Raw genomic sequence first — 13,010 nt, 5'->3', positions numbered from 1 at the left:
GGATGATCCACAGAGGACCCTCCCCTCAACCCATAGGACCCAAAGGCCCCAACAACCAACATAACAACATTGTGTTGCCAGACACCACAGGACACCCAGAAGACCCACGTCCATTTTCTGATGAGTCACAACTGTTTTTGGAGGCACAATGGAGACCTACACAATATTAGGAAGGTGGTCATAATGTTATGCCCAATCAGCATAATTTAAACTTTGAGTATAGGCATTCATTTTGGCCAAATATTGGATTATGTTCAATGGTATGCCAAAGTTTTTCCTCAGTTTAGTCAATTAAAAGCCAAACATCCAAGAATATAACTGTAGTTGGCCGCTGTTGCAATGAATATCTGTGTTTTAAAGTTTAATTGGGAGATTCAAAATCTGTACGCCAACTGTCCGTCATTTACTGATTAACGTTACGGAAAACTGCTACGTTAGGGGTTCTGTGGGGTAATCATGTTGTTTCAGTAGCCAAGACTCCACACTGTGGTCAAATGACCCCAGTCCTTGATCTACTGTACATTTTTAGACATCAAAATGAGAGGAGCACTTCATGGTAAAAGAACACCCTCTCATTTTGGTACATTACCCCGCATGCCGTGTTTACATTAATTAGACACAGTCGGTCACGTTTGCAAGCTGTAATGACGTCAGGACGTTTCAACTAAACTTTGGGCAAACATTTTCTTTTCTGCTTGTTAAAACATGAATGATGATTTTTGGAAACTAGAATCTTTCAAAGTCCCCGACTAATTGCGCCATCTCTGTGACCAAGGAAACACAAGAAAAGACTAATTGGCGATCACAACAGAAAAACAAACACTAATCCCTCTTTCATGTGCTATTATGATCGTGAGTCTTTATTGGACACTGGATCATCCATCTTTGTTACGAGGATGGTTTCAGAGCAAACATTTCCTCTGTGACTGTGCCAGAGAAAGGATAAATGCTTCTGCCTTTAAAAGGTTTCCTATGACTGAATGAGTGATAGCACAGTGTCCTTTGTCTGTAGCTCAAATACTATCAAACAGGACATGACAGATCGCAAACACAGCGACTGTGGGAATATAAAGAAGAATACAGCCCGATTACAAGCAAATAAGCATTATGGACAATCAACCGGAGGACTCCTGTTAACCCTGACTCAACTACAAATCCAGCTAAAGGTCACGAGCACCAACCATCCAACAACGACGACAAACAAAACCTCTATTTACTCTGTCAAACTGAAACCAAGAACCTCTGCTCAAAATATCTGTTGCTACTGAAAGCATGACCTTGGTTTGTGAGTGGACTGAACCAAATGAGGGTCACCGATCAATATATGGATCTATTTAAATGAGATGGATGGTGTATTGACTTTCTACCAATGAGTACGGACTGCAAGCCAATGCTGAGGTAGCAGAAATAGACAATCGAGACAGATGGAAGTCAATAATCAGAAATGAACCAGGAAGTAGAAATGTACATGCTGTTGGATAATCTGGCATGTTTGAATCCTATTTCTATATGCATCAAGCAAAAAACATGAGTGTATTTAAACATTAATAAAAACATCAAACTAAATCATCTGAATTCGTCAGCTAACGAGTCCACTCAGATTAAATTATGGCCTTTTCAGAATCCAGACGTCCTCCACAGGACTGCGAGCACAGACAAGGACGACCGCTAACAGCTGGTGGCAACAGCATGCGAGCTGCGCGGACATGGCAGCCCTGCTCGTCCTGGCATTTAGTTCTAAGTTGGTTAACATGCAACGAAACAGGAAACGGAAAAAAAAATAGAAATTGCCAGTTGGTACAAAATTACATTATTACCACTTATTTATGGCAGTATACTAAATGAGCGTTTGAGTCAGTGAAGCCTGAAACGTGCGCTTGCATGTTTGATTGTGCCAGCTCATAATGAGTAACTCAAACGATTTAGAAGAGGCAATAAAAACCTGACCACAATGGATGTTCTTCATACTTTCCCCTCATCAATCACGGACACATACGAGGTTTGTATGAGATTTTCTATTCTTGTATAGAAAACAAAATTGAATTAAATGATGATATTTTCCTTCAAATACATGTCAACGTGATTCATCCATTTTCTAGCGCATAGACATACATGTTTTATACTTTAAGTTCTAGCTATTAATCATGATTTACTGGGAACACAAGTGTCGGATGCACCGATGACAAAATAATTGTTGGTTGCAGCTCTGCCAGTGTAATCTGAACTTCCAGCTGCTCTTCGTGTCATACCCCAGCTCAAAAAAAACAAAACCATTTGACGAGACCTCTGAAACTCTGGTCGTAACAGAAGCCACTGACATCAGAGCAGAGACAAACATAAACATGGCCGTCACCTTTGACCTCAGCCCGTCACACGTGTCAACAACTGCATTGTTCAAAGCGTCCAAAACACTTGGCAGCTGACCTTAAAGCGAATGCCACAGTAAGTGAACAGCTGAGAAGTGAGACGACAGTGAAACAGTGGCCTAAAGAGGGTCTCAATGGTTCAAATCCAGATCAACACCTTGTGCTGTGTTTTTTTTTTAGTTGTTCCTAAACTGTTTTTGTGCTGGGGATGGCTGCTGCCATCAGGGAGTGTCATTGCTATGGGGTGGGGGCGTCTGTTCTGGTCTAGGTGGGTGGTACATGTCTAAATAACATCCACATGAATGCCAGGTCCAAAAGTTTCCCAGCAGAACATTGTATTGTCACAAGATGGTCAATGTTATTTACTTCTCCTGTCAGTGGTTTTAATGTAGTGACTGATCGGTGTATGCTTTAATGTGACGGTATGATTTATGTTTATTCCAAAGTCATAATAAAGAAAAACATCCCCTTTTCTTAATGATTGACAGCTCTATATAATTTTATTATTTAATATGGTTATGAACAGATAATAAGCCTGCTCAGACCAGGAAGTGCAGTAGAACATGGACATGAGGAAATGATAAAAAGCGTGGAACGTAATGAGCTGTGAAGTTATTTGCTGTGACCTGCAAAAAGCTCAAATTATAGCTTGAACCAAGGGATGCTTCCAAGTGCACAGTAATGTCGCTGCTGAGCTGTTGAAAATACTGTGAGATATCTACCCATGGTTACTTCACATACATCAACATAAACGCATCGCTAATTAACAACATGCAGAAATCTTTTTACGAGGGAATTAAATACGGCCATATTCAATCATTTATGTTGTTGTTGTTTTGGGTGATGTATTTATTAGCTTAGTTAGCTAAGAGCTACAAGGACAAAATATTTTAAAAGGCTCTCATTAATCCTTTTGAGATCATTTAAGATAACAGCTGTGTGTTTTTTTCCGAATAAATGAGGAAAAAAAACAGACTGTATAAAGATGGACAGCGGAACAAAGCAAGTAGAGCTCCACCTAGTGACTGGCTGCAGTATAGGTCATAAGCTCCGCCCACTCCATGTTAGTGGATGGGACTTGGGCCAAACTAAAACACAAAAGTACATCTAGGTAGTTAATATAATACTGATACAGACTCAAATGACCAGTTTTAAGATTTTTTTTTTTGGAAATGATAACGCGAGTGTGTCTGACGCAAAAGTGGGCGGGTCATCGATAAGGCGGCTCTGCGTGGCTCGGACTGCACAGATTCTGGCTCCAAACTCCTAAATGGCGCCGCCAGTATCCCCGGGAAAAAAGCGTCAGTTAGGCCAGTGCAAGGAAGTCTGAATGCACTGTCCATATTTATATACAGTCTACGGGGAAAACCACCAGCTTCACCAACATACGCAGAGGAACGTCAGATGAGTCATCAATGTGGGCAGGACACGTGTGTGATTTCCACCTCCATATGTGGACTAAGTGATCAGATCTCAAATGCATCCAGTGTGCTCCCAGCTGTACTTTAAGCTTACTACGTACAATCACTCAGGACCAAGACGATCTGGTGTCTCAAAGTGCTTCAACAGACCCAATTTTCACTTTGCTGTCCATTCTCAACAACAACATAAAAGTCTCAATCAACGGTCTCATGCCCTGAAAGATTTTTAACCTCAAACTGGGAACCGTGCTCAGAGAAAAGAGAAAGAAAAGCTCTCCCCTCCTCTGCTGAGCGCCACAGAAGAAAGGCCTTTTGGTCTCCTCTTTTGTCATTCTCATCTACCTTTTGTTATGGTTAAAGAGAAAGTACCTCGTGGTGCTCCCCCAAAAGAGCACATCACACTCACAAACCCCCCGACCCCGCCGCTCCTTTACACATGCATGCTACGTTAAGCAGCACAAATGCTAATGTGGCGCAGGCACACAATCAATCAAAGGAAGTGCTGAAATTAAATATTCAAAACAACCAGACGCCTCAATAGACACAAATTTACAATCACAGCTGGTACGGAGAGACATTTTTATTATTTCAGCGAGATAAAGAAAATCTCTGCACTACACTATACATGGCGGTGAAAAAAAATATATAAATATCACCACCAGTGTTTTTAATGTAGTGTGACAAATCTACCAAAACTAATGACGGCTCAAGTCGACTTCACGGCGAATCAAATTACAGGCCGATTACTGCATCCTCTCTCGGATGGGTTTTCTAAATGAGGTCGTTACATGATTAGCTGAGAGAAATGTGCCATTCTTCCGGTGGCTCCGAGGGAGTACAGTAACTAGTGCCTCGAGCCGATACTGGGATGAGTTAAATACTCTTCTTTTAATTGAATGTTATCATTTTGCAAGCCCTGTTTCTGAAAAACAATGAGTATTTGTGCGCTGAGCGCGAGCTTAGCCAATTGTTTATCCTGATAATCCATTGGGTTATTAATTGTCGCATAATTTTAAATTTAGAGATGCATGGATTTCACTCAGACTCAGATTTCACAATTGTCTTTTCACTCCATATCACTCATAGTAATTACAGATCAAACGTTTGACAGAGAAAATAACAAGTATAATATTCAATAATTAAAATATTCATTAGTTGTATTCCTAGAGACATATTTTAAACAAACCCTGCATGATTAAGAATAAGTTTACGTCGAGGTTTGCCGTACAAGACCACACAAAAGGCGCTAATATGCGTTCAAACAAATGCCGGACCCGGACTCCATCCAAGGATATGTGACATTTGAGGCCAGACTTGCCAGCGATGCCGTGTCAGATTAAGAAGACACAGGCTGCTGCTTCCCACGGGGACGGATACAGTGATGCTGCAGCGCTACAGGCGGGGAGCTGTTTTCTGAAGCTGGCATGCAACAACTTTCAGGAGAAAAGAATTCCAGCACGACATGTTATTATTCGAAACTGTTAGTCTCAGGCCTGGTCCATATATGAAGTGGTTCACTCGTTGTCCTTCTGTCTGTTACCGGACAGTTGGGCGATAGTGGACTTCACAGGCTCTGGTTGCCTTGCATTTGTTTCTCTACATGAATCGACCTTTCATCAAATAAAAATACAGCCAAATGAATCGATTCAAGTTATTAACCCTAGCTCAATTTGGGTTCAACGACGCTCTGAGCCAGCTGATGAGTTTGGTGACGAGACCCAAAATTGGTGACAGTGTATTCTTGTGGTAAATATTTGGGGAACTCTGTGTTTGCGTCAATCAACTGACAATCATCAGTCGCTCCCATTGGTTGTCGCCTCAACTGCAAAGCTGAGATCAAATCAGCTTGGTACCTGCCAACTTTCCATCACCAAAAGGCTTTTTTCCGCCGAGCACTGGTACAACTCGCTGAAATGCATTACATTTCCACTTTACGTTTTATACTGAGAACAGTGTACAGGCTACTGCACAGGAGCTCAGCTTATCTATATCACCAGCTGTATAATAAATGAAGAAGAATTTTATAGCCTTGTTCAAAGAGCTGGATCCCCTTCTCAGAAGAAAACGTGGATTATGGCTAAAAATCAAGAAATTTCAAGAAAAATTGCGGGACCAAGACGGCGATATGTAAAACAAGCAGCAGGAACCTGGAGTCAAAGTAAACCAAAAGAAAACTCAACAGAATCGCCATGCACTCCGTATTATGACTTAGATGCAAGTTTAATCTAATAGCAAACACACAGTCGGATGCATTCACTCTGTGACTCAGCTCCTGACCGCTGTTACCGTTCTGGCTAATCAGATCAGATGAAAACCCTGGACAAGACCTTTGACCCCGAGCTGCTGCCTTGTGTAACGCTGGAAGTCACAGATCTGTGTCACAGACTGTGTCTCATACAGTATTCAGACCGCATCACATACTATAATCTGATGGCGAAAGACTTCGAAAGAATTAGCAAATAGGGACGGGAAACCTCAATGGTTGTTTTCAGTAGAGGTCTAAATATATCTATGAGTAATAGCAACGGTTCAGAGGTGACTGCTATAAGCAAACATCGTCCTCACTTGCACTCTAAACAGTTACTTTCCCATTTGGCCATAATGTTAAGTCTAAATTCACCCGTGACTTAAAGGCTTGTCTGAGTTCATCCAATTTGGTTTATTTTGTAAAAGACGTCAAACGAGATTTGGGTAAGAGGACAAAGATAACAAACATGGCCACACCTGCCCATTTGGGTTTGGTTAAATGTGGAACCAGTGACGTACTACGGAGGGTTTGAGAATTAAGAAAAACAAAAACAGATGGGAAGATGGGTTATCAAGTACCTGGCTCAAATTTAAAATCACAAAATCACATTCAGAAAGGCGACTGATCGATCAGTTACATGTAGACACACATTCCCGTTTGATGTTTGTGATCAAAGACAGAAGACGGCTTGATATCCAGGATGTGTTTTACCACCCACTGTGCCTTTGTTTCATGAGAATTAATCAGTTCATCAAACTGGACGCCCAAAAAAAAGAGTTGTACAACGTCAGATTTCCAAAGTTGTTCCAAAGGGCCAGAACGGAAGGTGGACTGAAAATATGGGTTACACTGAAGCCTTTTCTTTAAAAGATTCTGCTATTTTGCCAGAAAGGCCTCTTATTATCCTGACTTTGTTCGTTTGCACTGAACCAAATGAAGCTGGTGGAAAGTCGCCCCTGCGTGAGACTTTTAATAGCCCACAAAAAGAAGATTCAAACACCCAGGTGTTTAGGTGCCGCTTACCAAATAACAACGGTTGCTGAATAATGTGCTGACGATGCTTTATTCCACTCTTTTGCCAATCATTTCTGACAGTAGCGTCTCGGTTCCTGTAAGTTCTCCTTTCTTTGGAAGATGTTAAATCCTCCCAGCAGTGAGTTGTACGCAAGACATGTCACGAAATGGTCACACTTCCTGTCCTGCCAGCTCCTGTTTTTATACAACTGGTATAAAGGCAGAGCATTGCCCCCATTACGTCTTCGTAGGTTTTAATACAGGACAGTAAGGTGCAATATTTCTGTCTGGGGCATGCTGATTAAAAGGGGCTATAAAGAGGTTACAAGCAGGCGTAACTGAGCTGAACAGTGTTTCCAGAAAGACACTGAGACGGTTTAGGTTGTTACGTAAACAGTCAGACTCAACCAGTTCTGACGGAGCTTACCTTCCAGTGATCCAATATCACAGCTGGGTGTGGTCACGTGTGATCTATTGTACACGGACCACACCCATGTGTAACGTAGAGTAGTCACATAATCCCAAGATGTCTACTGCACATACACACGGGTTTTTCGTCGTATGGGATGGGCCGATTTATTAGAGAAGGTGTTGTTTAATATATAAAACACGTTTATATCGAATCTGAGAGTAGGAAATCTAAAACCTAATCAAGCCCATCAGTAAAGCTCATGGTACTACATACAAAAATGTTTTATATCTGGACAAATGAAGCAAAAACCCACAAGCTTTCCATTCAGAGTGAACCAGAGGAGAAACTGAACTCAGTTCGGAAATTCTGGACTTTTTAAACTACCCATTACCAGATTTGTTCTCCACTGATCCCTTCATCACTACAAGAAAAGCCACTGGTTAAACATCGAGGAGCCCAAAATTATAGTTTTTGGCATGCCGTCCGCGAGCAAATCTAAAAACCAAACTGTTCTTACTGTTGAAGATAAGCCCAGCATGAACCTGAAAGCTAAACCGTCTGACTCACTCGGCGGCGCTGGCCGCAATCACAGAAAGACGAGAGGTTACAAGGGGCTGCGAGCCATTACTGAAGCATAGCCGTAATCGGCCTGGCACGCTCTCTGAGGCACAGCTCGCTCTTATCTTCGGGGCAGCCTGCCATCTCTGCCAATCACAGTGAGTGGAGTTAGCTGGCAGTGGGGGTAGACAGAGAGAGAGAGAGAGAGAGAGAGAAAGAGAGAGAGAGAGAGAGAGAGAGAGAGAGAGAGAGAGGAACTTCCTTCCGAATCCATTCATGCCATTGAGGCCACCTGCTGTGCCTGTCAAAGGCTGGAGTCAGGCTGGGAGAGAGAAAGAGCCATCTTCAAGCGGCAAAAGCAGAAGAGCGCTGCTTGTTCCCTGCGCCCGTAAACATGAATAAGGATCTCAGGAATCAGAGAAATCCCTTTTTCGTCAAGCATTTGTTCAGGCTGCCGACATGTGAGCAAATCTCAATGGGACCTTGGACTTTCCTCTCTCCCGGCACAAAATACCTGAAGCTTCAAACCGGCGTGATGAGTGTCATTCATGAGGACGCCAGAGGAGTCGACGACGACCCCTCACGCCTCCAGTTAAACTGGAGTCTCTGAACGGGGGCCAACGCCACCTGTTAGTGCTCCTCACCAGTCCGCCAACAGCCCTCTCCATTCCAGCTGTGTTTGACCGTGTGTGTGTGTGTGTGTGTGTGTGTGTGTGTGTGCAGGAGACACAACTGTCCAGCCAACTGGGGCTGTTCTAACAGGGGGGGATTACCATGGAGGAGGATTACTGTGGCACTGGAGTATATAAGCACACCAGCGGACACATGTAGCATGGGACAGTGAATAAAAGTAGATTTAAAAAAAACAACAAAAACCAAAAACAAAACACACACACACGAAATACAACGTGCAGTGATTTTACACTTTTTGTTTTGACACAAATTATTAGGAAGTACTTCTGCACAGTCTGCTGCTGCTGCAAAAAGAAGCTTGAATTACACGTTGTCATGTTGGGAACTCTGTTGTGTGTCTTGCATTAAGGGCCTATTACAGCTGAGGCCTAGAGCAGCTGATTGTGTGTGTGTGAGGAGATAGAGACTGGGTGAGGCACAGAAAGAGAAAGAGAGAGAGAGAGAGAGAAGGGTGGTTCAACTTTTATCATGAGAAAGGAAGTTAGAATAAATAAAACACGAGCAACAATAGTGTGCGTTTTTCTTTTCTATTCATGACTAGAGGTATTGATCCAGCTTTGTCCCAGGACGCTTTATTGGGAGCCTTTCTCTCCCCCTCACTGTTGTCTTCTCCCAAAGAGAAAATAACCCCAAAAGGCTCGACTCCTGGATCGGGATCAGCAACAAAACTGTTTTTTTCTTTTCATGTGTAACACCGAACAAACAGTCTGGGTCCTTTCCCAACTTTCTCCAAGTGTCACAACACCACAAGGCCCTGCACTCTCCACTTCCAAGACAAAATGTGACTTTTTCTTCCCCCCACAAGGAGCGTTTCTTACCTTAAAAGCGACCTCAGCAGCGTTGGACTTCGGCTACATGCGTCCTCTTATCTTTCCCTTCCCACGCTTTTTCTTTTCTTTTAATTTCACGTCGACAGTCCCCCCCCCCAAAAAACGAGCGGAAACAAGCCGACACGAGCAGCGTCTAACGTGGAATCTCAGTCTTCCGTCTGTCCCATACCGATTAACTACTTCACCAGCCCAAAGTCCTGCACTGGGATCCTTTATATTCCCCCCTTCCTTAGCGGCGAGGACGCACCGCCCGGCGCACAAAGACGGCGTAATATGGCGGAGGAACGGCCCGCAAAGCAAAACTGTTAAAATATCAGGAATCACCGCCCGCTGATAGGTCAGGGTTGTCCCCCAAAAAGACACACAACAATAGACGGACTAGTACCGAGGAGCCGACGAGGCCAAAGAAGGAATCATGCTGCGTTCAGGCGCTCAGATTAGACTCGAACATCTCGCTACCCGTGCTCGAAACACTATTCAAAGCAGTCACGCTAATATTTTCAGCATTAAATATAAATAAAACAATATTTACATGTTCATGAAGAACACATAACTACCCCCCACCACCAAAAATAATAAAGATAAAAAAAAAAAAAAAGCAGAATAATAATATGTTTGCCTGCTGCAGAGAGGACTTTACTTTCAATTAAATTAATTAATTATCTGTGATTTAACTTTCAACCATGCATGGAGATCCAGACCTCCAGTCTGAGAACCTCAAATAATCTTTTAAGATTTCCAAAAGTGTCTTTTTATGTGCAAGTGAACTACTTTGACCAAGCAATATCCCTTGTGCATCAATAAAGTCTTAGCAGTGAGGTTCTGACTCACATTTTTAGTTTTATTATTACTGATTCATCAGTCCGGCATCTTCTTCTTCTTTTAAAAAATTAAAATTAAAAAAAATACCTAAAATGTACCAGTAACAGTCGCGGAGCACTCAAAGCGAGCGATCACATAGCGAACAAAAGAAATCTGTTTCTCATCATACGATTTCCGACGGCACCCGAACGCACCGCCGCGTCCTATTGAATGGTTTTCCCGTGTGCCCAATATGGCCGACATCCTTGTCTCACATGGAGGAGAAAACCCAGCATCTGGCTCCGGACCAGGCGGATAAAAGCGGTCCGCGTTTCTACCCCCCGACCCATTTATGTGCAGATATTTGCAGATGGGATGCAGAACCCAGACGTGAGACAAACGGCAGCGTTGTGCACTATTTTATGGTGCCGCTTAACCTTTGAACCTCATCCACAGTGCGCAGGCGTCTGGCGCCCTCTAGGTTTGATAAAAGGTTAACTGTTTATTGGTGCTTCTGACAATAAAAAGTATATATTATATTATGTAATATTATATAATGTAATGTAATATAATATAATCAGAAATTAAAAATAAAAAAGTCTGGGATAAGACTGTTTTTTAGTAAATAAATAAAATCAGCCTATGTACAACAGTGCAATGTACGGTTGCAGCTTGAGTTTTACCCAGTAAGGTGCAAAGGTGCAGTAAAGTGCAGACAATTGTCAGGCCAGAGTCCTTGTGTCTATTTTTTTGTGTTAGGAAGGCAGGGAGGTAGAGTCCCTGTGTGATGGGTGGCTTATAGTCCGGGGACAGGGGGAGGAGGGGCATGGGCAGAGTTCACCCTGACAGCCTGGCGGACGAAGCTGTTCAACAGTCTGGTGGAGCTGGCCCGGACGCTCCGGTACCTTTTCCCCGATGGCAAGAGACTGAAGGAGGGGATGTGTGGGGTGGGAAGGGCCACCGGCAATGCTGATGGCTCTGCCAGTGAGACGGGTGTGGAAAATGACTGTGAGGGAGGGCAGAGGGGCACCGATGATCTTGCTGGCTGTGTTCAGCATGGGTTGCAGTGTCTTTCAGCAGGAGGCAGCGATGCAGACAGTGAGGACACTCTCAATGGTATCCCCGGTAAAATGAGCACATGATGGACTTGTGCTCTTCGCAGTTTGTGGAGAAAGTAGATCCCTCTTGGACAGTGATGTTGTGTTGTTAGCCCAGGGAAGGTCTTCTGAGATGTGCACCCCCCCAGGAACTTGGTACCGCTCACCCTCTCCACAGCAGCATCTTCGATGGTCAGCGGGGGATGCTGGGGGTGACCTCTCCTGAAGTCAATATGAAGTCAACAATCTCTTTAGATTTTTCCACATTGAGGATGACATTATTGTCTTTACACCACTGCACCTGTACGCTCACCACGCTTCTGTAGTTGGCTTCATCGTTGTTGGTGATGAGGCCCACCACAGTTGTGTCATCCGCAAACTTGATGATGTTGTTGGTGCTGTAGGTTGGAGCACAGTCGTGGGCTAAGTACACACCCTTGTGGGACCCCATACCTTTAACACATTATATAAGAAAAACACTGAGTCCAGTTATGAGACTTTGTATTGTGTTTCTTTTTTGAAGTGATTCTGAAGGGATTTGCTGACCCCTACTGACACTGACTGCACTGTGTGCAAGCGCCATCTGTAACCCCCCCATCCCCCACCCAGAGGACATCTCCTAAAAAGCAATCTGTGTTCACAATTCGCCCACACATTTTCACAATATCCGTTAGCATCTGCAGTTAATGGCACTGCTGAATAAACTAAAGCTATTTTGGATCCCTCTTCTTAAAACAAAGGCCTAAAACATTACTTTTGTGCTATGCACCTCTCTCTCTGTCTCTAGGCTTATGTGTGCAATCCAATACTCAGATGTTAGCTCATCATCTTATATCTTTAAAAATGAAAGTGAGAAACCTACAGGGTACAGCTGGTGAAATATTTGGCAGGAGAGCTTATTTATTTGAAACCTTTTCATGGGTATCCAACGTAGGCCTCACCTGGATCCTAGAGTCTTGGACGATTATGGGAGTTCCCTTCTGCCAAAATAAAAACAAATGAAATGCAAACAGTTATATATATATATTTTTTTTTTGTGTCATAATTTCATAAAAAGCAAAGAAACTACACATACATGCTAGAATGTGCATTTTATTGTTTGTGTTTAATTTATTTCTGGTCCTGTTAAATCCTCCATACATGACAAATCAGATGGAAAGAAAAACGCTAAATGTTTTTTTTTGTCACATTTTCTTTTAGGTTCTTAAATTAAATGATCTGAGATCAAAACACATTCTCTATAAGATTAATGTTAAACTGTAATCATGAATCATCATCACTGACCAAGATGAGACTAGACCAGACTAGACTAGACTAGACTAGTCCAGTGAAGTTCAGACCGGTCCAGTCCAGTCCAGTCCAGATCAGACCAGACCACTCCAAACCAGACTAGACCAGACCAGACCACTCAAGACCACTCCAGACCAGACTAGACCAGACTAGACTAGACCACTCCAGACCAGACTAGACTAGACCACTCCAGACCAGACTAGACCAGATTAGACTAGACCACTCCAGACCACTCCAGACCAGACTAGACCAGACCAGTCCAGTCAAGTCCAGACCAGAC

General features: G+C 43.1%; 1 protein-coding gene across 1 annotated transcript in view; it reads right to left on the bottom strand.

Moving 5' to 3' along the window:
- Window positions 1–9,925, bottom strand: part of yes1 (YES proto-oncogene 1, Src family tyrosine kinase) — a 29,643-nt gene extending 19,718 nt beyond the window's left edge. The window contains exon 1 of the mRNA XM_084546185.1: window positions 9,531–9,925. The gene's annotated coding sequence lies outside the window, so the exon portion shown is untranslated. The remainder of the gene's footprint in view (window positions 1–9,530) is intronic.
- Between the last annotated feature and the right edge of the window lie 3,085 nt (window positions 9,926–13,010).

This window comes from Chelon labrosus (genome assembly GCF_963514085.1).
Source record: "Chelon labrosus genome assembly, chromosome: 6".
NCBI classification, from domain to species: Eukaryota; Metazoa; Chordata; class Actinopteri; order Mugiliformes; family Mugilidae; genus Chelon; species Chelon labrosus.
Note: the sequence above shows the minus strand (reverse complement) of the source record. Positions and strands in the feature narration are given on the sequence as shown.